General features: G+C 47.7%; 1 protein-coding gene and 1 pseudogene across 4 annotated transcripts in view; one reads left to right on the plus strand and one right to left on the minus strand.

The window, feature by feature from the left end:
• The window catches only part of CHST11 (carbohydrate sulfotransferase 11), a 285840-nt gene that overhangs the window by 169325 nt on the left and 90200 nt on the right, over positions 1 to 26315 (minus strand). The window lies entirely within an intron of this gene.
• On the plus strand, positions 3911 to 5750 carry LOC132499007 (prostacyclin synthase-like; annotated as a pseudogene).

Below are 26315 nucleotides of genomic sequence, written 5' to 3' on the forward strand. Positions count from 1 at the left end.
AGTACAAAATAAGTTCTCCATAAGCACAATATTTAGTCAATCAATTAATCTGATTTTGCAGCTGAGACGACTGTACATCACAAGAGCCCAGAACCTTCCTAGAAGTTTTTACTCGGGAATGTGAGGGGTCTGGCTCTCGAGCGACGGTCGGTGTCCAAATAATAGAGCCAGCTTTCCATGTCTCCTCAAGAACCCCTATCACAGAGGGCTCTGTTGAGTTCTTTGTGTAGCTTATATCTGAATCATTTCCCAGACTGAAAGGACAGTGACTAAATAACATCAGATGGGACTTCAGAATTCTGGGCAAGGATAAGCCACGCCAGAAAGCTGATGACTCAGTATTCCACTTTTCAAACCAGCTGTGCTGCCATCCTGGAAAGAGAGCCTCGGTACCCAGGGCTCTCATCAGAACAGAGGCAGGGGGCTCCAAAGCGTAATCAGGAAGATAAAGATCTTAGGAAAGAAACTGAAACGTCTGCCCAGGAACAAAGATTGATTCTACCCTAGTACAGGAAAAGGCAAATGGAGAAGCCACATAATCTATAAATGATTTTGGAAAGATTTCTCATTTCAGGAAAACTTATCTTCAGGTTTTTTTTTTAAATATTGCAAGCCAACTGGTCAATGGAAGCCAGAGTTCAAGGCCTAGAAAGGTCTGATGCAGTGGAAAGTCAGTGGGCTGGGGACCAGGAGGCCCGTGTTGGGCTGGGTTCCCAACTAGCAGGGTGACCTTGGGTAAGCACTCACCCCCTTTTCTGGGTCTCAATTTCCTCATCTTTAAATAAGGCGGGGGGTCACTCTACAGAAGTTCCCTTCCAGCTGCAAAATTCAATCCTTCTGTAACTCCGTCCACGTGCTGATCCAACACCCTCCCCTCCACTGCTGTGAGGCTCACCAAATTCCATTGGCAACGTGCTCCACCACTGAACAGGCCAGCTTTTGTAGGCCTCCTCAGAGTGGTAACCACAGAAATGAACCCAAATGCACCAAAAAATGTAAATGGGTCGTGAGCGCTCTCATACGTATGAAGTCAGCAGTGTGAAATTTATAACAAGATGGTCTACAGATCTTTTGTGGACACACGGTTAAAAAAAAATCTCCTCTTAAATATAAAAAGGCCCATTTGTTTAGTTCTCAACTCAATCAGTCTTGAGTCGGCAGCATGCGAAACCCTAGTCCCAGTCGTGACCGTGGGTTGCCTCTTAGCGACACACTCATAGGAGGGAAACTTGGATTCTTTACAGAGATAGCCTCTATTCTGATGGGGAACTGGGGGAGGCAGGGGAAGTTGCCTTTGGCATCGACCAGCCCTTGGCATTGACCAGACAATGAACTCATCATCCTGCCTGGCCCAGAAATAGAAATTGAACGTTAAACATAGCTCACCAGCATCTCCTCCACCAGCATCTCAGGCTGAGGTTAAGTGGCTCACAAGAAAAGTCTGAGGCGGGGATGCTTACTTAATGCTTAAGAATTTACCCCATCACCCCAATAACCCCCGCTGCTCCACTGTCATCTGAAAGAAATTATTAAGCACCTAATGTGTACACAGCCCGTCCCTCCTAGACTGATCCAAAAGGAGCCTTCTGGATTGGGCTGCATGCCCAGCAATGTGAATGCACTTCATGCCACTGAACTGTACACCTAAAGGTAGTTAAAATGGTCACTTTTATGATAGGTATATTTTACCACAATTTTTTTAAAGATACCAAAAAAAAAAAAAAAAAAAAACCAGACTTACACTGCAGCCCCCAGACACACCTAATCATACTGATGCAAAATAGAAACACTCAGCCAGCGAGCTATTTCCAGCCTGTCCCCAAAATGTCTGGGGCCGATGATAATAGCCTCTCCCTTGGCCAAAGTAACCACGAAATTTGTTTAAGTATCATGCCTAGAGCCTTAGAGTAAATCCACAGCCATTTCCACCCTTCCCAGAGGGCTCAGTACTGAGACCTAGACTAGTGGTTCTCCAACCTGAATGCCCCTCAGGACTGCCTCGGGGAAGGTCAATGCAGATTCCAGGGTCCCATGACCAAGATCCTGATTCAACAGGCCTCTCTCAAAGCCCAGGAATGTGCCCTTTTAAAAATGTCCCAGGTGATTTGGAGGTACTTGGGGTGTATTAAAGGGTTGAGCAGGGGGGTAGGTGGACCAGATGCAGCCCTTACGTGGGCTTTAGAATCAGCCAAAGGGGTGTGGCCACGGGGACTGCCGCCAGCTCCTGCTCCCCAGTGAAGGCTGCCAGGGGCTCTTTCCCAACTTCAAGGAGGCCCTTGGCTTTGAGTCCTTGAATAAGTCCGGGCAAAGTAGAGTGCGCGGTTCCGCCACCTTCCCCACGGCTAGTGGACCTTCCACCAGAACCAGAACACCCAGATTCCAGGCCCGACTCTCTTCCACACCCTTTTCATGACCATGCCTCAGTCTTCTCTCTCTGTAAAATGGGCCTGATAGTACCTGCCCTGGCTGACTCCTCGGGCTGTTGCATCAGGGGTTCCAGGCCCTGTTCTCCCAACTGTGTGGCCTTGGGCTCTTTACATTTCACCTCTCTAAACCTCAGCTTCCATATCATTCAAAGGGGAATAAAAAGAGTACTAAGCTCACAGAGCTCTCATGAGGACTAAAGGGACTAATGCAAGAAAAACTCTCAACCCACTGGAACACAGACAAGCAGCACTTAAGAAATATCAACTAGTATTGTATTTATTAATACGCTGCACTTGGGGGTGCTTGGTAGGGAACAAATCTAAGAGATGACCGTTTTCACACTTTTATTATGTAAGAAAAGACCAGAACCTGTGTGTGCCATCCACCCTGTGATTACAAATCACGGCCCTTTGGCTTAGAGGTGACAAGCGTAACTTTGAGAAGCCAACCCTTTTATTTCAAAAGTGGGTTTCTCCACTCTCTATCGGAAAGGCCTCCAACCCTGCTGCTCCCGGAACGGCCTCCCTCAGAAGGGAGCCACGTGGGGACTCCGTGCCTCAGGCAGGACGATCTGCAGACTGCATTCCACCTCACCCACTGATGTCACCTTCCAGCCACACAGAACCACTCAGAGATCTCAGAAGACACCCAGGAATTTTGTTCCTTCCTACGGTCAAGTTGTTCCTGCTTCCAGAACCTTCCATGCTTCAGCCAAGACCCTATTCACCCAGATTGTCACTCGGGCTGCAGCTCAGTTGCCCCGCCTGAGGGAGGCCTTCTCCAGCATCCCTTTCATCCCATTATCCTGTGTGTCTTCCTTAGAGCACTGACCCCCCAACCTGAAGGGACCTCATCACAGTCCCCTCCCTCCTGAACGTCAAGCTCTAAGAGACCCCCTGCCCTGCTCACTGCAACAACAGTGCCTGGCACACTGGAAAATACTTGATGCCTGAATCGTACATCTCAGCCAGGGTGAACATGGAACCCAGGTACCCTGAGATGGTCCCATTCATGCCTGTGGGCCTGGAGCCAAGTTTAAAAGCTCTTCCTTTCATTCTAACAAGTGGCTGGTTTGATGGTGAACCTTGCATTGCTCTAATGAGAGGTGATACAGCCCAGGGGTTAGGAGCCTGGAAGTTCTAGAATCAGACCAACTTTGGTATCAGTCCCAAGCTGCCACTTCCTACCGTGTTGTCCTCAGCAAGTCATGACTGTCTGATAAAACCATCCTCGGAGTATTTCAGAGAGACTGAAAGACAGCACGTATGTAGGCACTTGATACATGGCATGTGGTAGATAGTCAATAAATGTTATTATGAATAAAAATAATAATAGCATTTTTTTCTCCTCTGAAGACAGAGGACTGAGTCCACCACCTACCAGGCATGTGACCTTGGCCAATTTACCTACTATCCCTGCCACTTCTCATCTCTACAGTGAGAAGACAGCGCTCCGCAGCCGCAGCCTGGTCGCCGGCCCTGCCATGTCCTGGGCCATGGTCTTCGGTCTTCTGGCCGCACTGCTGCTGACTCGCCGGCTCACGCAATGAGGAAGCAGGCGTAGGGAGGCAAAGTCACGCGGCCAGCGAGAAGCATGGCTGGGATCTGAAGCCAGGAAGTGTGGTGCTAAAGTCAGGCTCATAACCATCCTGCCCTCCTGCCTCTTGTGCAAAAATCGCCGCTCCTGTGTCCTGTCTGTGGGCTCAGACCTGGACTGGGAGAGGGCTGGTGCACACTGGTCTCCTCCAGCCCTGTGCTGTGCCAGCCCTTAAACGGAGCCTTCGGGAGAAGCCGGCTCACAGAGAGGCGACCTGGCGGGCCTCCGCCGGACCTCGGCACTATACCCTGGTTGGACGATGCTTTGGAGTTTGGAAAAGATGCTGCCAGCTTCCTCACTAGGATGAAGGAGAAGCACGGTGATATCTTTGCTGTGCTGGTGGGGGCCAGGTATGCCACTGTCCTCCTGGACCCACACTCCTATGACATGGTGGTGTGGGAGCCTCGCACCAGGCTGGACTTCCACGCCTGTGCCGTCTTCCTCATGGAGAGGATTTTCAACGCGCAGCTTCCGCATTACAGCCCCAGCGATGGAAAGTCCAAGATGAAACCGACTCTCCTCCACTAAGAACTCAAGGCGCGCACGGAAGCCGTGTACGCCAACCTCCACACTGCCCTGCTGGGTGTCACCAGGGAAGCAGGCAGTGGCTGGCATGCGACGGGACTCCTCGAATCCTCCTAAAGCTGCCCGCTCGGAGCCGCTATCTGACTCTGCACGGCGTCAGGGCAGCGCCCCACACCCGGGAGAGCCAGGCCCAGGACCGCATCCACTCAGCCGACAGCTCCCACGCCTTCCGCCAGCTCGACCTGCTGCTCCGCAAACTGGCACGTGGCTCCCTGTCACTGGGGGATAGGGACCAGGGGTGCAGGGTCAAAGGTCGCCTGTGGAAGCTGCCGTCCCCAGCCAGGCCGGCCACTCGGGCAGGCCCACCGGAGCAAACGGCTGGAGCGTTACCTGCTGCACCTGGAGGAGACGGGCGTGTCGGAGCAGATGCAGGGGCGGGCTCCGGTGCTGCAGCTCTGGGCCATGCAGGGGAGCATGGGTCCTGCTGCCGTCTGGCCCCTGCTCTTCCTCAAGGACCCTGAGGCCCTAGCTGCTGTCCGTGGAGAGCTGGAGCCCATTCTCTTGCAAGTAGAGCAGCCCATTTCGCAGATGACCACCCCCTCCCCATAGAAGGTTTTGGACAGCGTGCCTGTGCTGGACAGCGTGCTGAGAGCCTCAGGCTCACCGCCGCACCCTTCATCACCCGCGAGGTCGTGGTGGACCTGGCCTTGCCCATGGCAGATGGGCGGGAATTCACCCTGCGATGTGGCGACTGCCTCCTCCTCTTCCCCCTCCTGAGTCCCCAGAAGGACCCGGAGATCTACACAGACCCAGAGGTTTTTAAATACAACCGATTCCTGAACCCTGATGGATCAGAGAAGAAAGACTTTTACAAGGACAGGAAGCGACTGGAGAATTACAGCCTGCCCTGGGGAGCAGGGCACAACCAGTGCCTGGGGAGGGGTTACGCCATCAGCAGCACCAAACAATTCGTGTTCCTTGTGCTGGCGCGCTTTGACCTGGAGCTGATCAGCCCGGACGTGGAGATGCCCAAGTCTGACCTCAGCAGGTACGGCTTCGGGCTGATGCAGCCGGAACGTGACGTGCCTGTCCGTTACCACATCCGGCCTTGGGCTCCAGGGCAGATGGGACTCCACGCACCCAGCCTGCCCCGAGTGGCCCAACGTTCTGCGCCTGCGTTCGGCCTGGGTACAGAGCTCTGAACACCCAACGATGCCAAGCGTTATCCCTTCCCTACTGTTTTTCCTAGAAGGCTATGTCTGGGGGAGGAGAAAAAAGGGGAGCAAAGAAAAGACACCAAAAGCTCTGCGGATTATCTGCTGCAAAGGTTAAGCTCCAAAATGAGGCTCTTCCCGCCCCCAGCTCCTCCCACCTTTATGATATCCACTAAAGCTGGGGCCGACGGGGCACAACTAGGAGACCCCACTGCCTTGCCCCCAGCCCCCACGGGCTGACAGTGGTGTGGTCCAGACCCTAACCAGCCAAAGTAGATGCTGGCCATAAAAAGGCCATTTGGGGCCTAGCAGTGCGTCTGTTGAAAGAAATTCTGTCCCCAAATTTTTATTAAACTACCTAAAGCCAAAAAATAAAAATAAAAAATAAAATAAAATGAGAAGACTTCCTAAGCTCACAGGTTGTTGTGAGGATCAGATGAGATCATCTGGGTAAAGCACGGTGCCTCGTACATCCTGAGCACTCAATAAACTGCAGCCATCAGTGACACCCGTATTGTTGCCTTTCCTCCCAAACGCATGAGCTCCTTGGGGGCAGGAACCCTGTGTACTCGCTTCTCTATTCCTAACACTAAATGCCTGGCACATTTTTCTAGAAGGAAGGAAATGAGTGGGGTTTTTTTTGAGGTCATCCCACACCCATCGCCCTCCAGCTTGATTTCTGGTGTGAGAGAGGGGTAGATGGGACACAGAGAAGGCACGGAGCTGGGGTTGGTTGCACAGCGCCGCAAAGGTAGAAAGAGAATTCGCTGGAAGGGTGGAGGATCGCAGATGGTAAAGTCCCCAGCTGCTTACACACCTACTAGTGCGAGAGGGAGGCTGGTTAAATGTTACAAATGAGTCAACTTTCTCTTAGACAATAAGATCAACAAGGAAGACAGTGATGGGGAGAGGAACAAACAGGGTGAGAAGGAGAGAAACAGGCACCCGGGCTCCTGTGTAACTTAACCCTTTGGGAGGAAGGGGTGGGGTGGGGGGCACACGGGACTGGAAAGCCGTCGAGTTGGGGGACGGCCGGGGAGCCACCGATTTAATTTAGATCCTCCCCCAATGGGCTGCATCACAGCCTGGCTCGCATGCTCATTTCATGCTCCTCTGACACAGATGGGAAGATCAAACCCAGGACATGTCGGTTTTGTAGGTTATCAGATATGTCAAAACCGTTAACCGTTTCTGAATTTAGCAACTTGGCAGAATGTGGAGCGGAGCTGCTCGGGTGGCCAAGCACGCTGACTGCAAAGAGTTTCTTTCGCAATCTTGTCCTCTTCTGCCAACTGTAAACTAAGATTATGAAGCAGACTCAACATGGCTACATGGAGTGTCGGCCTTCAAGAGGGAAAGCCAGGTGTTGGGGGCTCCCAGCACCACATGGTCAATGGCACCACCCCAATACTACCTGCACCACCATCACTGACAATGTCGTAATTTATCCCCCAATGATCCACGAGTGGGAGAATAGATGGATAAGGTATAGCCTGGGTACCCTGGAGGCACCCCAAAAATGTGGTCCCTAAATACTTAGCCTGGAATCTCCCCACTTCATTATCCTCGAATCCCACACGTAACACTTCAATTTTCAATCAATCCAGCATGTGCACTGTGCTCCCAAGTGCCTATGACGTGCTCAGCTACGGGGCAACAAGTTAGGAAGATTACAAAATGGAATCAGACACCCTCTGAGTTCTTCTCTAAATTTTAAAAGCAGCTGCTCATAACAAAATATTGAGAACATAAGGGAGACTGGTTTTTAAGTAAACTGCCCACAAATCCTAATGATTGTTCCTTTAGGTAAATTTGACAGGTTGTATTTGTCATGTGTTTTTTTTTTTTTCATTCAGAATATAAAACATTCTGAAAAATGAGGGGTCTCTTAGACTGAGCTGTAGTAACTAATATGGCAACTTCCGGAGGGTTTTCTATCCCTCTCTACCCCTAGAATTTCTTCCCCCACAATCACCAAGTCAAGAAGTTTGCCTTGTTTTATAAACTAGTCGTTTTACTTATGTGTGTAGAATATGGAATCAGACTACTGGGTTCCAATTCGGGCTCTGTCACATCCTGGCTCTATGACCTTGGACTGGTTACTGAATCTCCGCCTGCCTCAATTTTCTCATCTCTAAAATGGGAATAATAGTAATACTTCTCAGGACTGTTGTGGGGATTAATGAACTATTATAAGAACACTTAAAAGAGTGCCCAGCACAGTTTTAAGTACTTACTTCATTAAGTACTTAATAAATGTAGCTATATACATAAGGCAGCACTGCCTTTAAAAGTAGGTCATTAGCTTTTTAAGATCCCCTAGGGTGAGTTTCAACTTTTATAAGTAGAAAGGCAGTATAGAATACTGGTTAAGAGCACAAACTATAAAACCACACTGCCTAGGATTGAATCCCAGTTCTGCTTTTACTTGCTGTGTGATCTTGGCTGTTACTTAACCTCTCTGAGATTTAGTTTCTATAAAATGGAACTAATATTGCCTTCACGCTTAAGTGAATACAAACACATAGTAAGTAATAACAAAGCATGACAGTTTGCGGCTCTCACTGTATTTCTAGGGGAGGTCCCAACAGCAACAAAGAGTCACATTCATAAAACGTCAAGATGACATTCAAAGTCCCAGGAAGCAACTAGGTAACCGTCCATTAGCCACTCTCACCCCATCTTAGCTCTGTTCAAAGTTGCTAATGTACAGATCATTAGTGAAGGCGTAGCAAGCAGAATTCAATTAAAATTGGCCCAGCTTGCTGCTCCAGGTCCCTCCATCCCCATCCTGCAGCAGCACTGAGAGCTAAGGGGGACAGACAGCAGGGCTGATGCACAAACACTGGGAGGGGCCCACTGGCACAGTACCTTTGGCTGTTGCATGGCAACGGGAGCTGCCAAGACAGAAGAGCATCGGTAAACTGCAAAGAGAGAGGAGAGCCTGGCTCCTGCATGCAGCCAGCATCAAAGCATCCATGAGGCTGGAAGGCAAGGAGACCCCAGCCCTAAATAGCAGCCCTGGTGACAGGGCCCAGCCCAAGCCTGTGAATCCTGGTGTGGAAAGGAACAGACACACCGGTCCTTCCCTATAGTGACCTGCCCTGGGGAGCCACAAATGCATGAACCAGCTTAGCCTCTAAACCTTCCACACAGCTCAAGGTGGGTCTGGAACCCCTCTCCATACCTCAGGAAGGGAGTCAGATCCGCAAGAAAGCTCGTGCCCACCTGGAGCTTGGGAATGTCTCACTGAGGACATAACAACAGAACATAAGACAGTGTATCTCAGCAGGAATGTAACTAGAGGTGCTGCGGGCTGTCAGGGGAGGGAAAGTCTCCAGGAGAAGGAAGGTGGATCTTAAGAGACACAAGGAAACGGAAGAGGAGGCAGGGAAAGACGGGCAGTGACACAAGTCCCACGCACCCAGGGAACACCTTTCTACCCAAAGAGAAACTCACCATTTAAAACAAACCTTTCTCTGCCTTCTAAAAAAGGACTGAATTTTCTGCCAGATCTGAGTGAAGCTCAAAGGTATTTTGTAACTCCACTTCCTTGCCTAACTAAAGATGTCCCAACTTGTCAGTCACCCTCAACCTCAGATGCATTTCACCTGTTCCACAAAATGTGGTCCGTCTGACCCACGAGGCTCAATTTCCTAAAGATTCTTGAAGCTTTAATGTGGCTGACTGAAGTGGCTATGATATTTTATCGGAGCGACAGTACACTTTATTCTTTAGAGACGTCAGCAAATTTTGCCTCTGGTGAATCGGTCCTGATGGAGAACCTCAGATTTAAAGAACTAGGGAGAGAAGTTTTATGTATACATTACTATACATACACACACAAACACACGCAGACACACACACATGTGTGTTTATACATTATGAAAGCTCCTTATATAAACTTTATATGCATATAAACTTTATGTGTGTATGAACATTTGTGTGTGTGTATGTTTTAGCCCACCTAACAAGAAGATCTGCCTTGAGCTAGATATGTAAGGCTCTGGGTCTCAATTTCTATAACTGCAAAGGCATAGGGTTTCTCAGCCTTGGACACTGTGGGGTGAAGATCCCAAGGCTCCATTCTAGTTCAGTGTGGAGAAAAGTGCTAGGGTCCACTGGTGATGTCTGCTGTGGTCACACTAAGGAGAGATGAGAGGTGTGTCTGCTAGTATCTGGATCAGCTCAAAGGACTCTCCTGATAGATGATTTTCAGGATCTTAGAACTGAGTCCCAAACAGAGGGCTCTTTTAGAATCTCTAAAGGCCTATTAGTTCAAACACTCTGAGCACTGAGTTATAAAGGCCACACGCATGGGTTCAAAGCCATCGCCTTGCTGCAAATAGAGAAAAAAAATGCCGTTTGTGTTGGGAAGGTCCCTCCCAAACCCACTCCTACAAGCTCCCTGCGAGCACAGGCCCCCAAGGTGGAGTCACAAGTTTCTCCTCCACTGGGACCCGGTGGGACAGGGGAATGGTTTCCCAGCATTTCTGCACAGCTGTTGAGTCACAATAATAACTTCTATGAGGGTCTAAAATGATTTCCATATGAGCAGCTTTCACTTTATGGAAAGACCCCCACTCCCCGCAATGCAACTAAGGAAGAAGAGAAAGGTGACACGGGTGACAATAATGATGTCTATGGATTTTGAGACAGACCTTGGGAGAGGCAACGGAGAAAGAATAATTTACGGGGACCCTGAAGCCTCATGACCTGTCTGTGCGGGACATCCTAGATTCCCATACAGCAGGGACACCAAGGCCCAGAGTCGTGATGTTTAACGCCATGGGACGGGCACACAGCCAGCGAATGGCTTCCAAGCCCTGTCCTTTCCACGCTGTAGTAACACAGACTAGACACCTCTAGGGGCTGCAGTGGGGCAGGGCCAGAGGATCTGGAATGTTGACAGGCCCTAGGAAGTGAAGACAAAGAGGATGCACAAGGAAACGAGAACGTAGTTTCCACACGGCCCATCCCATGGCTCAGAGAAACTCAGTAAACATAGTCTGGGTGTTTCCATCCCAACTTCTCAGCCTCCACTTCCGTTTCCCTCCAGCTTGCCCGGCTGAGAGAGATGCGACGGCTGCTGAAGAAAGAACACTGTGCTCTGCTCCTTTATCTCTGAAAAGATCTGGAGACCAGCCCAATCTCAAGGGACCGCTGACAAGAACAAGAAATCACCAAGTGCAGAATGCCCTCATTAGTGAGGCTTCTAACCACCGGTGGGGGATGTCAGGACCACACAGTTCCTGCCCTGGGCCCTGGCATCCTCACGCGTTCCTATCTCCCCACCCCTGCCACGCTGCCTGCAGACTCCTAGAACATCGAATATCAGTCCAATACAGAAAGCAATTTACTAATGTCCTAAAACATAGGGGGGCTGCACAAGGTGGTCTCTGGAGTCTCTTCCAGGATGGCAGTTCAGAGACAGCTGTAGCTGGTTCTGACTTTTATCACCACGTGCAGCCAGGAACCTTCAAGTCCCACCATCAGAGGCCCCTGGAGGTAAAAGGCAAATGTCTTATTGGGGGAAAAATAGTACTTTGGCAAATGATCATTGAGTCTCATCTTGGACAGACTCGGGGAGAAAAAGAGGTATGATGGGGAGTGAATGTGGAAAGGAAACTAGGCTCTGAAAGCCTTGAGCAGTCAGGGACGACCAGAACAACATCATAAAAACAGCAGTTATGTTTTCTGCACACCTGCTACACACTGGGCACAGCGACTCAGACTCCTATCATAAGCACTATCTCATTTAATCCTCTGTTATCCCTGCTTTATAGGTAAGAAACTGAGACACCAGGAGATTCAGTGACTTGCCCAAAGCAACACGCTGTTCACCCGTTCCTTCAACGTCTATGTATTTCACATGTGGCTGCAGGCACTGCACCAGATGGGGAGCCACAGAGTGGCTGGGCTGGGATCCAAGCCTAAGCATCCGGATGCTAGATTTAATACCCCAGATGGACCAATCCGCAAAGGGGAACGCTGTGATGCTGAACCATGCAGACACACGCAGGAGGCCCACCGGGGGGAACCCAGGACCCAGCCCACTTTGGGGTGTGCCGCCCGTCGGAGCTGCAGGGAGGAGGGTAGGCTGGAGGGAGCCTGAGTCCTGCGGGACAGAGCTTCTGGAAGGCAGAGACTCCTTCCTCTGACTCTGCCTTGTCCTTGAGGCCGCCTCAGTGTCTCCCCGTAGTAGGATCTCAAATAACTGTTCTTGAGAACATATGGCACCCAAGGGGCCACCCCACAAAGTCGTTTCTACCAGTGGATTCTCTTCTGTGTAGACAACATGGAAGACTGCCAGGAAACCCCCAGGGTCATCCTCTGTGTCAACAGACTTCCTGGAAATGAAGCCAACCTTGACCTTTAAGAGCCTGCATGATCTAGCCCTTACCGAGCTCTCCCACTCCACTCCAGCCACCACTCCCCTAACCTGCCAAGCTCATCCCCACCTCTGGGCCTTCATCCGTGGTGTTCCCTCTGTCACCAACACTCTTCCCTTAGAATTTCACCCGGCTCACCCCTTCACATCCCTTAAGTGCCTACCCAAAAGTCACCTCTTCAGAGAGGCCTTCCTCAACCATCCCTTACAAAATAGCCTTCCCACTCTCGGTTCCCTAACCCTGCTTGAATGGCGTCCCTCATCACCCCAAATCATGTCATTTACCACACGTGTTCATCCACGGATAGTCTGTCTTGCCCACAGGAATGGAGGCTCCATGAGAGCAGGCTTTGTCTGTTTGGTTCACTGCTCTTATCTCTAGAGCCTGGAAGGGAGACTGGCACATAGCAGGTGCTCAGTAAGTATTTGCAAAATGACTTGGATACATTAATCTGTATCCACCAACATTTATTGTATACTTACTACATGAGGCTCTGAGCATACAGAGATTTAAAAACAAGCAAGGCAATGTTCCTATCTCTGCGTTCACAGCTGAGAGAGGGAGATGCTAGAGGGAGGTGTCCCAGTTGAGCAGTGCTAGAGGAAAGGGTGCCAACAGTGTTCTGGGAGCACCGCCCCACCCCACTGCGTGACACTGAGGAACCACAAGCCCTGACTCCCAGTGGGGGGGCCCAAACCTGTGTGACATAACCTCTGCCCTCAGATGCATAGCCTCGTCCACTCACAGGAGACAAGGGTTCGCACAGACCCCAGATGGAAAATCGAACCACAGCGTTTCTTTATGCCGGGTAGGTGAGGATTCTGCTTCAGAAGTAGTCACCTACACAGAAGCTTAAAACTATTTTTAAAATTTTTCCATTTTTAAACTGACATAACTAGTTTCTACTTTTTTTTTTTTTGTGGCACACAGGCCTCTCACTGTTGTGGCCTCTCCCGTTGCGGAGCACAGGCTCCGGACGCGCAGGCTCAGCGGCCATGGCTCACGGGCCCAGCCGCTCCACGGCACGTGGGATCTTCCCGGACCGGGACACGAACCCATGTCCCCTGCATCGGCAGGCGGACTCTCAACCATTGCGCCACCAGGGAAGCCCCTAACTAGTTTCTATTTTTTAACTGAGATATAACATTAGTTCCAGGTGTACAGCATACGGATGCAATATTTTTCTATGTTGCAAAATGACCACCCCAGTAAGTCAACATCCATCCCCACACACAGTCACAGATATTTTTTCTCGTGATGAGAACTTTGAAAATCTACTCTCTCAGCAACTGTCAAACATGCAATACAGTACTGTCAACTATAGTCGCCACGCTACTCACGACATCCCCAAGACTTACTTGTTTTTTTAACTAGAAGCCTGTAGCTTTGGAGCACCTTCACTCATTTCACCTACCGCCCACCCCCGCCTCTGACAACCAGTTAAAACCATTTCTGGGGACTTCCCTGGTGGTCCAGTGGTTAAGACTCCGAGCTCCCAATGCAGGGGGCCCGGGGTCAATCCCTGGTCAGGGAACTAGATCCCCCACGCGTGCAGCAACTAAGACCCGGAGCTGCCAAAACAAAACAAAACAAAAACTAGACAACGTCAATTAAATTTTAATTTAAAAAATTTTTTCTGAAAAGTCTCTAAGGTCTCTACTCGAGGCGGTCCCCGTGCCTGAGGGCTTGGGATGAAGAGTTTCTGTCTTAAGGCAGAGAAGGAGGACGGCACAACAGAATTAATTTTACACCTGAGGTCGGGGGAGTTGAGGAACTGGGGGACATGCATGACAGCCCCCAGTTTGCAGGTGAAGGGACCGGGGGCTCAGTTGCCAGAAGTCTCATTTGTCTCCAGTCACAAACAAGTGCAAAGGCTTCAAGGGCCCGGGAAGCCCCTCTGTCGTTGGGCCCACGGGCTGGGCCGGCGGCGCTTCCTCCTTTTATTTACAGAGGCTGCTGACAAAGGTGAAAGAGAGAGGGAGGCGCTCTGTGAAAGCGGAGACTGAAACATTGATGAGGAACAGTAACTGCACGTCCCAAGACAGGAGGACAGGCCCTGCCGCTGCTGCCGCGGAAAGGTTCTCCGGGCTCATCAAAGCACTCAGCTCAGCTCTGGGCCTCAGTATCAGCCGTCCCCACCCCTGAAACGCCCTCCACATCCTCCCCCAAGTCACGACCCCCTCCCCCATGAAGCCTCCTCTGATTGCCGCAGCCTGCACTGGTTCAGAATCACAGAAACCTTGGAATGTTAGAGCCGGAAGGCACCTTTCAGATGAACCAGGCCAGGTCCCACATTCTCTGGGAGATGAATCCGAGGTCCAAGAGGTGGAGTGGCCAGGCTTCCACCCCTCTCTCGCGGGCTTTTCCTCCCGTCGTGCTCTCTGCTCCTTCTAGGGCAAGTCCACCCCCCTCCACTGACTCCTTCAAATCACTCAACAGACACTCCCTCCTCTCCTGCCCTTTGCCTCCAAGACCGAGCCCTGCCCACTTGGCCGCCTCAATTCCCAGTCACCCCCACCCCTCCTCTCTCACCCTTCCATCCACGCCTGGGTTCAGGCCCTGCTCGTCTCTTCCCGAGGGGTTTTACAGAAGACTCGTGAGGGCCCCAGATCACACCCTTCTTGTCCTCGTCCCATGCATCCTCCTTCCAGCGCTCACCACGCCCACCTGACCATCCACACCCACACTCCATGCCTCCCACCCTGCCCAGTGCCTAGTCCGGGACTAAGTCCAAAGACCTCAGCAGGGTCCAAAAGCCCTTGTGAGCTGGCCTCTCCAGCTTCAGGGGTCCCAGCTATGCATGAGCCCTACCCCCCGCTTTCTGCCTATTCTCGCCTTAAAGCCATCCCCACAATTGTGGGTTCAGCTATGTCCCCCAGAAAGATCGGTCCAAATCCTAACCGCCAGGTGCCTGTCTGTGAATGTGACCTGACTTAGAACCCCTTTTTGCATCCCTCTTATGATCTTTTCGCTGGGGGCAATGGAGGGGGGGGGCTTTGAAACCAAACCTGGCTCCCAGGCTCAGCTCCATCACTTCCCAGCTGAGTCACCTGGGCCAGGTCCCTTGAGCTCTCGGATCCTCAGTTTCCTTCTGTAAAATGGGGCACCGCGTCATCCCCGGTACTATTGATAATGTACGTAACTATCAAGCATAGACAGAAGAGTCAGGAAAGCCTCAGCTGATATTACTACAATTCCTATTCCTGCGAGGTCTTCCTTGTCCTTCCAGAGCTCATCCCAGGATCGCCCTCCACCTCTGTCAAATGTTCCAGGGTCTGCGTCTGGGAACACTTCCCCCCTCCCTGGCTCAGTAACCCCTTCTCCCAGAGGGCAGGGCTCCTCTCCCGCCCCTCGGGCTGTGAGAGGGCCCAGAGCCCCTGCCCAGGGAGCAGCAGGGAGGCTGGACCTCCCCAGAGACTTCCTTTGTGAGCCAGCCAAGCACCCAACCTGTTGCTTTTAAGGACAGTCCCCCTGCAGGCTCCATCTGCCTCCGGACGAGATGTTTAATAGAGCGAGAGTTGGCTCCCGGGAAGACAATGAATTTTAACGCTTCTGGACAACAGCAATCAGACAGAAGCCTACCTACCAGGCAAGGTCAGGAGGGGCTTCAAAATCATGCAGCCCAACCTCCACCTGGGCCCAGGGCAGCTGGGCCGAGGTCCCACAGCTGGTTAGTAGCAGTTAGTGGGCCCTAAACCAGGACCCACTATGGCTCTGAGTCCTGAGACTCTGAGCAATGTCTTTTATACAAGTTAAAAATATGCAGAGGAAGACAGGAAGTGAGGGGGGAAGAGGAAAAGGGAAAGGTGTGTGCCTCTAGTCTAGAAAACCAGCAAGACTTCTCCCTGGGTTATTCTAGTTCGTGGAATTTAACCCACAAGTCTAAAAAGTGAAAACCCTATTACCAAAATATATTTCCCACTCCTGGGGTCAAGTCCTCCTTACCCTGCTAATCTGCACTGCCCATGCTTCCACTCTTCCCAGAGGTACTCCTTTCTGGGGTGGGGGGGTGGGGTGGCTCCAGAAAAAGGGAGGGACAATGACCCTGACGTAGTGAGATCAAAGGAACAGGGTGCCCTGGCCTCCTCCGGAGAGCAAGCCACAAGGTGAGCAGAACCTCAGTGACTACCCCTCCCTGATGTGGCTGGGATGGGAGTTTCCTAGGCTATGTGCTTGGCATTTACAAAGCACGCTGAGGGTGAACCCGAGAAGGCCCCAAGGTGACACTGAACAGTGTTGAATAAACAAAGGAATGCTGACTGAGTGAGTAGTGCCAATGAATGAAATAGACAGTTCTGATCACAAGCTTAGAAACTGGTTTTCCAATAACTCAGTAACTCACCTCCCCACCCACCCCAGTGCAGCCTCGGGTCCCTCTTTCCCGTAATTCTGGATGGGAGAATGATGCCAATGTCATTAACTGGCTCAGGGTCTACAGTTCTGGTCTTGGCACAAGCCACTACAAACCCTAAGAGAACCACATGGGGCCAGCAGAAGAGGGCCCTCCGAGGGCAGCTGGTGCACATGGTTCCAACCTGATTTTAAGTCATGGAAGTCTCTGTTCAAAGAAAACCTTGGACAGAAGAGCCAATCTTGAACACAGGTTGAAGCCAAGCTGCTCTGATGGGGAGGGAATGTACACCTCCCAACTCCTCTATCCTCCCCAGCAGCCCCTGAGATGCCTCTGTGGAGCCCCAACTTCCCTGGCACCCACGTGAAAATGCCTCTGCTCACTGTGTGCTGCAGAGGAAATGGAAGGCTAGAGCAAGGGACATACCCTTGTTCATTGCCAGGAGCAGTGGCGCCAGCACCAGAGCCCATGCATCCTTGCTCCCAGTCTTGCTCCCTCTTGTTGCCTTTGGTGGAGAGACTAAGATGACCACCACTGATCCCCAAATCCTGATAGTCACAGCCTTGTGTAATCTCCCTTCCCCCTTGAGTAGGGCTATCCTAGCAACTTTCTACTAATTAATAGAATACGGTAAAAATGTCACTTTTGTGATTCTGTCACACAAAATTACAACTTTTATTTGGTCAACACTCTCTCCCTTGATGGCTTTGACGGAGCAAGTTGCCACACTGTGAGCTGCCCCATGGAGATGCCTGCTGGCAAGGAACTGAGGGAGGCCTCCAACCAACAGATGGAAGGAACTGAGGCCCTGAATCCAACAGGAGGCTGCAAGGGACTGAATCCTGCCTGCAACCATGTGAGCTTGGAAGTGGATCCTTCCCCAGCTGTGTCTTCTGATGACACCACAGCCCTGGCTGGCATCTTCACCATGACCTGAAAGAGACCCTGAAGCAGAAGACCCATCTAAGTCATGCCCATACTCCTGACCCACAGGAGCTAGGAGATAATAAATGTGTGTTGTTTTAAGCGGCTGAATTTGTGACAACTGGTTACACAGCACTGGTATCTAATAGACTGCCCTAAAGAATTACTACTGGGCCTCCCTGGTGGCGCAGTGGTTAAGAGTCCGCCTGCCGATGCAGGGGATACAGGTTCGTGCCCCGGTCTGGGAGGATCCCATATGCCGCGGAGCGGCTGGGCCCGTGAGCCATGGCCGCTGGGCCTGCGCATCCGGAGCCTGTGCTCCGCAACGGGAGGGGCCACAACAGTGAGAGGCCCGCATACCGCAAAAAGAAAAAAAAAAAAAAAAAGAAAGAATTACTACTTGCCTTTTGGAAGAGAGCTCAAAGGGCACTCTGAAAAGTGAACAGTCAGGCTGTCCCTGCATAACCACCACCTTCACCATTTTCATCATCACAGCTGGTATTGCTTCAGGGTCTACTCTATGCCAGGTACTGGGCTTTTAGTGTTTTCTATCTATTATCTCTTTTAATCCTACAACAAATGTATGCGGGAGATACTGCTACTTAAGCTCATTTTACTGAGGCCCAGAGAGATTTTTTTAAAGACACACTACTCTATACTGATAACTCTTTCCCTACACTCTTTCTTAACACCACAGACGGAACTAGTCACTGACTTTTCTGTCTCTCCATCTAGCCGGTGGGATCCTTTAAAGACGGCACTTCTGATCTTTCATGCAACAAATTTTACTGAGCATCTACTATGTGCCAGGCATTCTGCTAGCACAGCTGAGGATGGGAGGATGAGACAGACGTCAACAAAACAGCCAAGTGCACGTGCTTGGCTCTCCTAGAGCTCATTTTCTCACGGAGACAGACAGAAAAGACATATGAAACCAGATAATCTCAGAGAAATGTAAGAGGGAAATTAGAGATGGGGAGCTACTTTAGATTTGGGCCATCAAGGGAAACAAGTCTCTCCAAGGTGGGGACACTGCTGCTGAGACTTGAGTGAAAGGAAGAAGACAGCCAGGCAGAGACCCAGGGAAGGAGCACCTGGGTGCGTGGGTGGGGAAGTAAGACACCGAGGTGGGAAGAAGCTTGTTTTCACCTTGTCATATGTCACCAAAATGACACAGTGCTTTGGCCTTGCGAGTCAGGTGTGGTGCCTGCACCAGCATCAACCAGGAGCTTGTCAGAGATGCAGAATCTCAGCCCAACCCCAGACCTACTGACTCAGACCTACTGAGTCAGGATCTGCATTTTAACAAGATCACCCAGTAAGCTGAATGCACATGAAAATTGGAGAAACTGGTCTACAGCACTCGAAAAATGATTGTTGACTGAATAAATGCCCTGCAGATCAAGTTTCTGACTCCACCTGTACCCATAACAGCACCCAGACAGCCTCCCCATCCCAAACAACAGGGAGGGTGTCAATTTCACACCCTATGAAGCAGACCAACTGACAACCGTCAGCAGAGCGTGGAAGGAGACCACCAACCCACTTCAGGATCAAATCACCCAACGGCTGTCCACATGCAAGTCTTCCACAGCCTCAGTCCCCCTCCACCTCCCACTGCTTCCCCACAGCCTCAAATGAAGCTCCAAATCCCATAACTCACCTGCAAATGGCTATCAAACCCACATGGTTGGGTTAAAAATCCTCTTCACACTCATGAAGCCTCCCCACTGTTAAATCACCTGTAAATCACACTGTTAAATCACCTGTAAATCACTCTGTTAAATCAGCTGTAAGTAGCAAAAGACGTTAATCCAGCCTTTTCACAGAGAGGGCACCAATCTAAGTTAGGATGGCACAGTGTAAGCCAGAAAAGAGGGAGTGAGGTTATGTTATTTCTTCTTGCAAGACCTCAAAGTGATTGAAACTGGATGGTTCCAGCAACAAGAGGAGAGCATTTGTCTCTTGAAGCTGAACTACTGCTAACAATCTATAACCAATGCATGCATACAAAAGCAAGTAGACACAAGGTACAAGACCAGCCAACCTCCATGCACCCCATCCCATGGAACTGTACTGTCAGCATTTGAACATTTTAACACTGAATGTTTAGGTCTATGAGGCATCAGCCTGACCCCAGTGTACCTTCTCTGGGTCTTCATGTGAAAATAGATTCGTGCAGCGTGCAATTGTGTGTTAATTTTTCCTGTTGGAAGTCTATCAAGGAAATCACACTTACAAAACTGAAAACTGCTTTCCTTTCTTCATAGAGCCATCCCCCATCCGGAAGGAAAAGCCAGTGAATCCCAACCCACACTTCAAGATGGTAGAATAGGTTGCCTTTGAAATAAGACCAAAGCCTGAAAATTGCAGAGAACTAAACTACCATATATGTCAAATCATCAACACTCACCTTATTTTCCTCCTTATCTAGACTATTAGAAGGATGAAGGAAATAAGAGAAGGAAGGTCTTAGCAAAGTCCTAGGCAGAAAGTTAAATGGTGGCCAACCAGTCAGCCAACACAAAACACACTAACACCATCACACTGGAAGTCCCGGCGGCTCACCATCCAGACAAGAGAAGTGACATCATTAAAGTGGCCTGAAGATGTTCTTTACCTCCACACCCCTTGATTAGCCACATCACCATCAACGGGACAAGAAGGGAGGGTCTACTGTCCCCTTTTCATTCCCCACTCTCAGCTCAATTGGGGAAGGGTCTTGTAGCATAATAATGCACTGACATTTGCAATGCAGGGTCATCCATATTGGCAAGAAAGAGGCTTCCACTCCATCTAAGACCCCCCTCCCATAGAGCAGGGAGGGTAGAGCAGGCAAACAATGGCCCACAGACCAAACCCTTCCTGCTGACTGTTTTGGTAAATATGTAGTTTTACTGGAAGACGGCCACACCCATTCATTCACTTATCACCTACGGATGGCTTTTGCTCTATAACTGCACAGTTGAGAAGTTGTGACAGACACCATATGGTTCACAAAGCCTATGATGATGTTTAATACCTGGACCTTTAAGAAGTTAGCCAGCCTCTGCTTTAGAAGAATGAGGCAACCTACATAGCAGGGTAAAAGTACAACGTATTTTCCATTCTGCTTAAACAAAGGTCAAAATAGTTGGCGGATGACCAATTCCCCAGATCCTGATGTCTAATTTTTAGGAATTCTGCCTTTATAACACAACAGGATGGACCTCATGAGAGGATGCCAGCCAACCCAGGAAAAACACAAAAATAACAAAGAACCAACACTGCTCCTCTGCTGTGCTTATAGGTTCAACACTGGAAAAGCTCCAAAAGACTGACAGCTCCTCCAAGGTTCCCCTGGAATAAAGGGGTCAGGTAGGGATCAACCCTGACTCCCAGTGTACAGTCTGCAGGCTGCTGAGAAATCACAGCCTCTTTGAACTCTGCTCTTCTAGATGTTTCTTCCAGCGGAAGTTAGTCCTAATTTCAAAGCACAGTCTGGTATACCTCACTGTAGTTCTGACTTGCATTTCTCTAATTATTAGTAATGTTGAGCATCTTTTCATGTGCCTCTTGGCCATCTGTAGGTCTTCCTTGGTGAAATGTCTATTTAGGTCTTTTGCCCATATTCTTAACAGGATTGTTTGTTTTTTTGATATGAGTTATCTGTAGTGAGGTGGATGGACCTAAAGTCTGTCATACAGAATGAAGTAAATCAGAAAGAGAAAAACAGATCTACCAGAGGGCAGACAAGCAGAAGTAAGAAGAACACCAATTCTGAAGCCTGTTGAATGAAAACCACACTCACAAAGAGACAGACAAAATGAAAAGGCAGAGGACTATGTACCAGATAAAGGAACAAGATAAAACCCCAGAAAAAGAACTAATGAAGTGGAGATAGGCAAACTTCCAGAAAAGGAATTCAGAATAATGATAGTGAAGATGATCCAGGACCTCGGAAAAAGAATGGAAGCAAAGGTTGAGAAGATACAAGAAATGTTTAACAAAGACCTAAAAGAATTAAAGAACAAACAAACAGAGATGGACAATACAATAACTGAAATGAAAAATACACTAGAAGGAATCAATAGCAGAATAACTGAGGCAGAAGAATGGATAAGTGACCTGGAAGACAGAATGGTGGAATTCACTGCTGCAGAACAGAATAAAGAGAAAAGAATGTAGAGAAATGAAGACAGCCTAAGAGACCTCTGGGACAACATCAAACGCAACAACATTCGCTTTATAGGGGTCCCAGAAGGAGAAGAGAGAGAGAAAGGACCCCAGAAAATATTTGAAGAGATTATAGTTGAAAATTTCCCTAATGTGGGAAAGGAAATAGCCACCCAAGTCCAGGAAGTGCAGACAGTCCCAGGCAGGATAACGCAAGGAGAAACACGCTGAGACACATAGTAATCAAACTGACAAAAATTAAAGACAAAGAAAAACTACTGAAAGCAACAAGGGAAAAAAAGACAAATAACATACAAGGGAACTCCCATAAGGTTAACAGCTGATTTCTCAGCAGAAACTCTACAAGCCAGAAGGGAGTGGCATGATATATTTAAAGTGAGGAAACGGAAGAACCTACAACCAACATTACTCTACCTAGCAAGGATCTCATTCAGATTCGATGGAGAAATCAAAAGCTTTACAGACAAGCAAAAGCTAAGAGAATTCAGCACCACCAAACCAGCTCTACAACAAATGCTAAAGGAACTTCTCTAAGTGGGAAACACAAGAGAAGAAAAGGATCTGCAAAAACAAAGCTGTAACAATTAACAAAATGGTAATAGGAACATACATATCAATAATTACCTTAAACATGAATGGATTAAATGCTCCAACCAAAAGACACAGGCTCACTGAATGGATACAGAAACAAGACCCATATATATGCTGTCTACAAGAGACCCACTTCAGACCTAGGGACACATACAGACTGACAGTGAGGGGATGGAAACAGCTATTCCATGCAAATGGAAATCAAAAGAAAGCTGGAGTAGCAATACTCATATCAGATAAAATAAACTTTAAAATAAAGAATGTTACAAGAGACAAGGAAGGACACTACATAATGATCAAGGGATCAAACCAAGAAAAAGATACTACGATTATAAATATATATGCACCCAACATGCACCTCAATACATAAGGCAAATGCTAACAGCTATAAAAGAGCAAATAAAAAGTAACACAATAATAGTGGGGGACTTTAACACCTCACTTATACTAATGGACAGATCATCCAGACAGAAAATTAATAAGGAAACACAAGCTTTAAATGACACAATAGACCAGATAGATTTAATTGATATTTATAGGACATTCCATCCAAAAACAGCATATTACACTTTCTTCTCAAGTGCACAGGGAACATTCTCCAGGGTAGATCACATCTTGGGTTACAGATCAAGCCTCGGTAAATTTAAGAAAATTGAAATCATATCAAGCATCTTTTCCGACCACAATGCTATGAGATTAGAAATCCATTACAGGGGAAAAAAACGTAAAAAACACAAACACATGGAGGCTAAACAATATGTTACTAAATAACCAAGAAATCACTGAAGAATCAAAGAGGAAATCAAAAAATACCTAGAGACAAATGACAAAGAAAACACAATGATCCAAAACCTATGGGATGCAGCAAAAGCAGTTCTAAGAGGGAATTTTATAGCAATACAATCCTACCTCAAGAAACAAGAAAAATCTCAAATAAACAATCTAACTTTACACCTAAAGGAACTAGAGAAAGAAGAACAAACAAAACCCAAAGTTAGTAGAAGGAAAGAAATCATAAAGATCAGAGCAGAAATAAATGAAATAGAAACAAAGAAAAGAATAGCAAAGATGAATAAAACTAAAAGCTGGTTCTTTGAGAAGATAAACAAAATTGACAAACCTTTAGCCTGACTCATCAAGAAAAAGAGGGAGAGGACTCAAATCAATAAAATTAGAAATGAAAAAAGAAGTTACAACAGACACTGCAGAAATACAAAGCATCCTAAGAGACTATTACAAGCAACTCTATGCCAATAAAATGGACAACCTGGAAGAAATAGACAAATTCTTAGAAAGGTAAAACCTTCCAAGACTAAACCAGGAAGAAATAGAAAATATGAACAGACCAAACACAAGTAATGAAATTGAAACTGTGATTAAAAATCTCCCAACAGGGCTTCCTTGGTGATGCAGTGGTTGAGAGTCCGCCTGCCAATGCAGGGGACATGGGTTTGTGCCCCAGTCTGGGAAGATCCCACATACCGTGGAGCGGCTGGGCCCATGAGCCATGGCCGCTGAGTCTGAGCATCCGGAGCCTGTGCTCCGCAACGGGAGAGGTCACAACAGTGAGAGGCCCGCATACGGCAAAAAAAAAAAAAATCTCCCAACAAACAAAAGTGCAGGACCAGATGGCTTCACAGGTGAATTCTATCAAACATTTAGAGAAGAGCTAACACCCATCCTTCTCAAACTCTTTCAAAAAACTGGAGAGGAAGGAACACTCCCAAACTCATTCTATGAAGCCATCAACACCCTGATATGAAAACCAGACAAAGATACTACAAAAAAAGATAATTACAGACCACTATCACTGATGAATATAGATGCAAAAATCCTCAACAAAATACCAGCAAACAGAAACCAACAAAGTATTTAAAGTATCATGCACCATGATCAAGTGGGATTTATCCCAAGGATGCAAGGATTCTTCAATATATGCAAATCAATCAATGTGATACACCATACTGACAAACTGAAGAATAAAAACCATGTGATCATCTCAATAGATGCAGAAAAAGGTTTTGACAAAATTCAACACCCATTTATGATAAAAACTCTCCAGAAAGTGGGCATAGAGGGAACCTACCTCAACGTAATAAAGGCCATATGACAAACCCACAGCAAACATCATTCTCAACGGTGAAAAACTGAAAGCATTTCCTCTAAGATCAGGAACAAGACAAGGATGTCCACTCTCACCACTCTTATTCAACATAGTTTTGGAAGTCCTAGCCATGGCAATCAGGGAAGAAAAAGAAATAAAAGGAACTGAAATTGGAAAAGAAAAAGTAAAACTGTCACTGTTTGCAGATGACATGATACTATACACAGGTAATCCTAAAGATGCCACCAGAAAACTGCTAGAGCTAATCAATGAATTTGGTAAAGTTGCAGGATACAAAAGTAATGCACAGAAATCTCTTGCATTCCTATACACTAACAACAAAAGATCAGAAAGAGAAATTAAGGAAACAATCCCACTCACCATTGCAACAAAAAGAATAAAATACCTAGGAGTAAACCTACCTAAGGATGTAAAAGAAAACTGTATTTTCTGTACTCAGAAAACTATAAGACACTGATGAAAGAAATCAAAGATGACACAAACAGAGAGATATACCATGTTCTTGGATTGGAAGAATCAATATTGTGAAAATGACTATACTACCCAAAGCAAGCTACAGATTCAATGCATCCTTATCAAATTACCAATGGCATTTTTTACAGAACTAGTACAAAAAAGTCTTAAAATTTGTATGGAGACATAAAAGACCCTGAATAGCCAAAGCAGTCTTGAGGGGGAAAAAAACAGAGCTGGAGGAATCAGACTCCCTGACTTCAGACTATACTACAAAGCTACAGTAATCAAGACAACATGGTACTGGCACAAAAACAGAAATATAGATCAATGGAACAGGATAGAAAGCCCAGAGATAAGCACACACACCTATGGTCAACTAATCTGTGACAAAGGAGGTAAGGATATACAGTGGAGAAAAGATAGCCTCTTCAATAAGTGGTGCTGGGAAAACTGGACAGCTACATGTAAATGAATGAAATTAGAACACTCCCTAACACCATATACAAAAATAATCTCAAAATGGATTAAAGACCTAAATGTAAGACCAGACACTATAAAACTCTTAGAGGAAAACATAGAAAGAACACTCTTTGACATAAATCATAGCAAGATCTTTTTTTGACCCACCTCCTTGAGTTATGGAAATTAAAAAAATGAACAAATGGGACCTAATGAAACTTAAAAGCTTTTACACAGCAAAGGAAACTATAAACAAAACAAAAAGACAACCCTCAGAATGGGAGAAAATATTTGCAAATGAATCAATGGACAAAGGATTAATCTCCAAAATATATAAACAGCCCATGCAGCTCAATATCAAAAAACAAAGAACCCAATCAAAAAATGGGCAGAAGACCTAAATAGACATTTCTCCAAAGAAGACATACAGATGGCCAAGAAGCATATGAAAAGCTGCTCAACATGACTAATTATTAGAGAAATGCAAACAAAACTACAATGAGGTACCACCTCACAGCAGTCAGAATGGGCATCATCAGAAAATCTACAAACAACAAATGCTGGAGAGGGTGTGGAGAAAAAGGAACCCTCTTGCACTGTTGGTGGGAATGTAAATTGATATAGCCACTACAGAGAGCAGTATGGAGGTTCTTTAAAAAACTAAAAATAGGACTACCATATGACCCAGCAATCCCACTACTGGGCATATTCCCAGAGAAAAACCATAATTCAAAAAGACACATGCACCCCAATGTTCATTGCAGCACTATTTACAATAGCCAGGTCATGGAAGCAACCTAAGTGTCCATCAACAGACGAATGGCTAAAGAAGATGTGGCACATATGTACAATGGAATATTACTCAGCCATAAAAAGAATCGAAACTAGGTCATTTGTAGGTACGTGGATGGACCTAGAGATTTGTCATACAGAGTGAAGTAAGTCAGAAGGAGAAAAACAAATACCATATGCTTACACATATATGTGGAATCTTAAAAAAAAACGGTACTGATGAACGTAGTTACAGGGCAGAGAGAATAGACTTGAGGACACGGGGTGGGAGGGGGAAGCTGGGGCGA

This window comes from Mesoplodon densirostris, chromosome 11, assembly GCF_025265405.1.
Source record: "Mesoplodon densirostris isolate mMesDen1 chromosome 11, mMesDen1 primary haplotype, whole genome shotgun sequence".
Classification (NCBI taxonomy): Eukaryota; Metazoa; Chordata; class Mammalia; order Artiodactyla; family Ziphiidae; genus Mesoplodon; species Mesoplodon densirostris.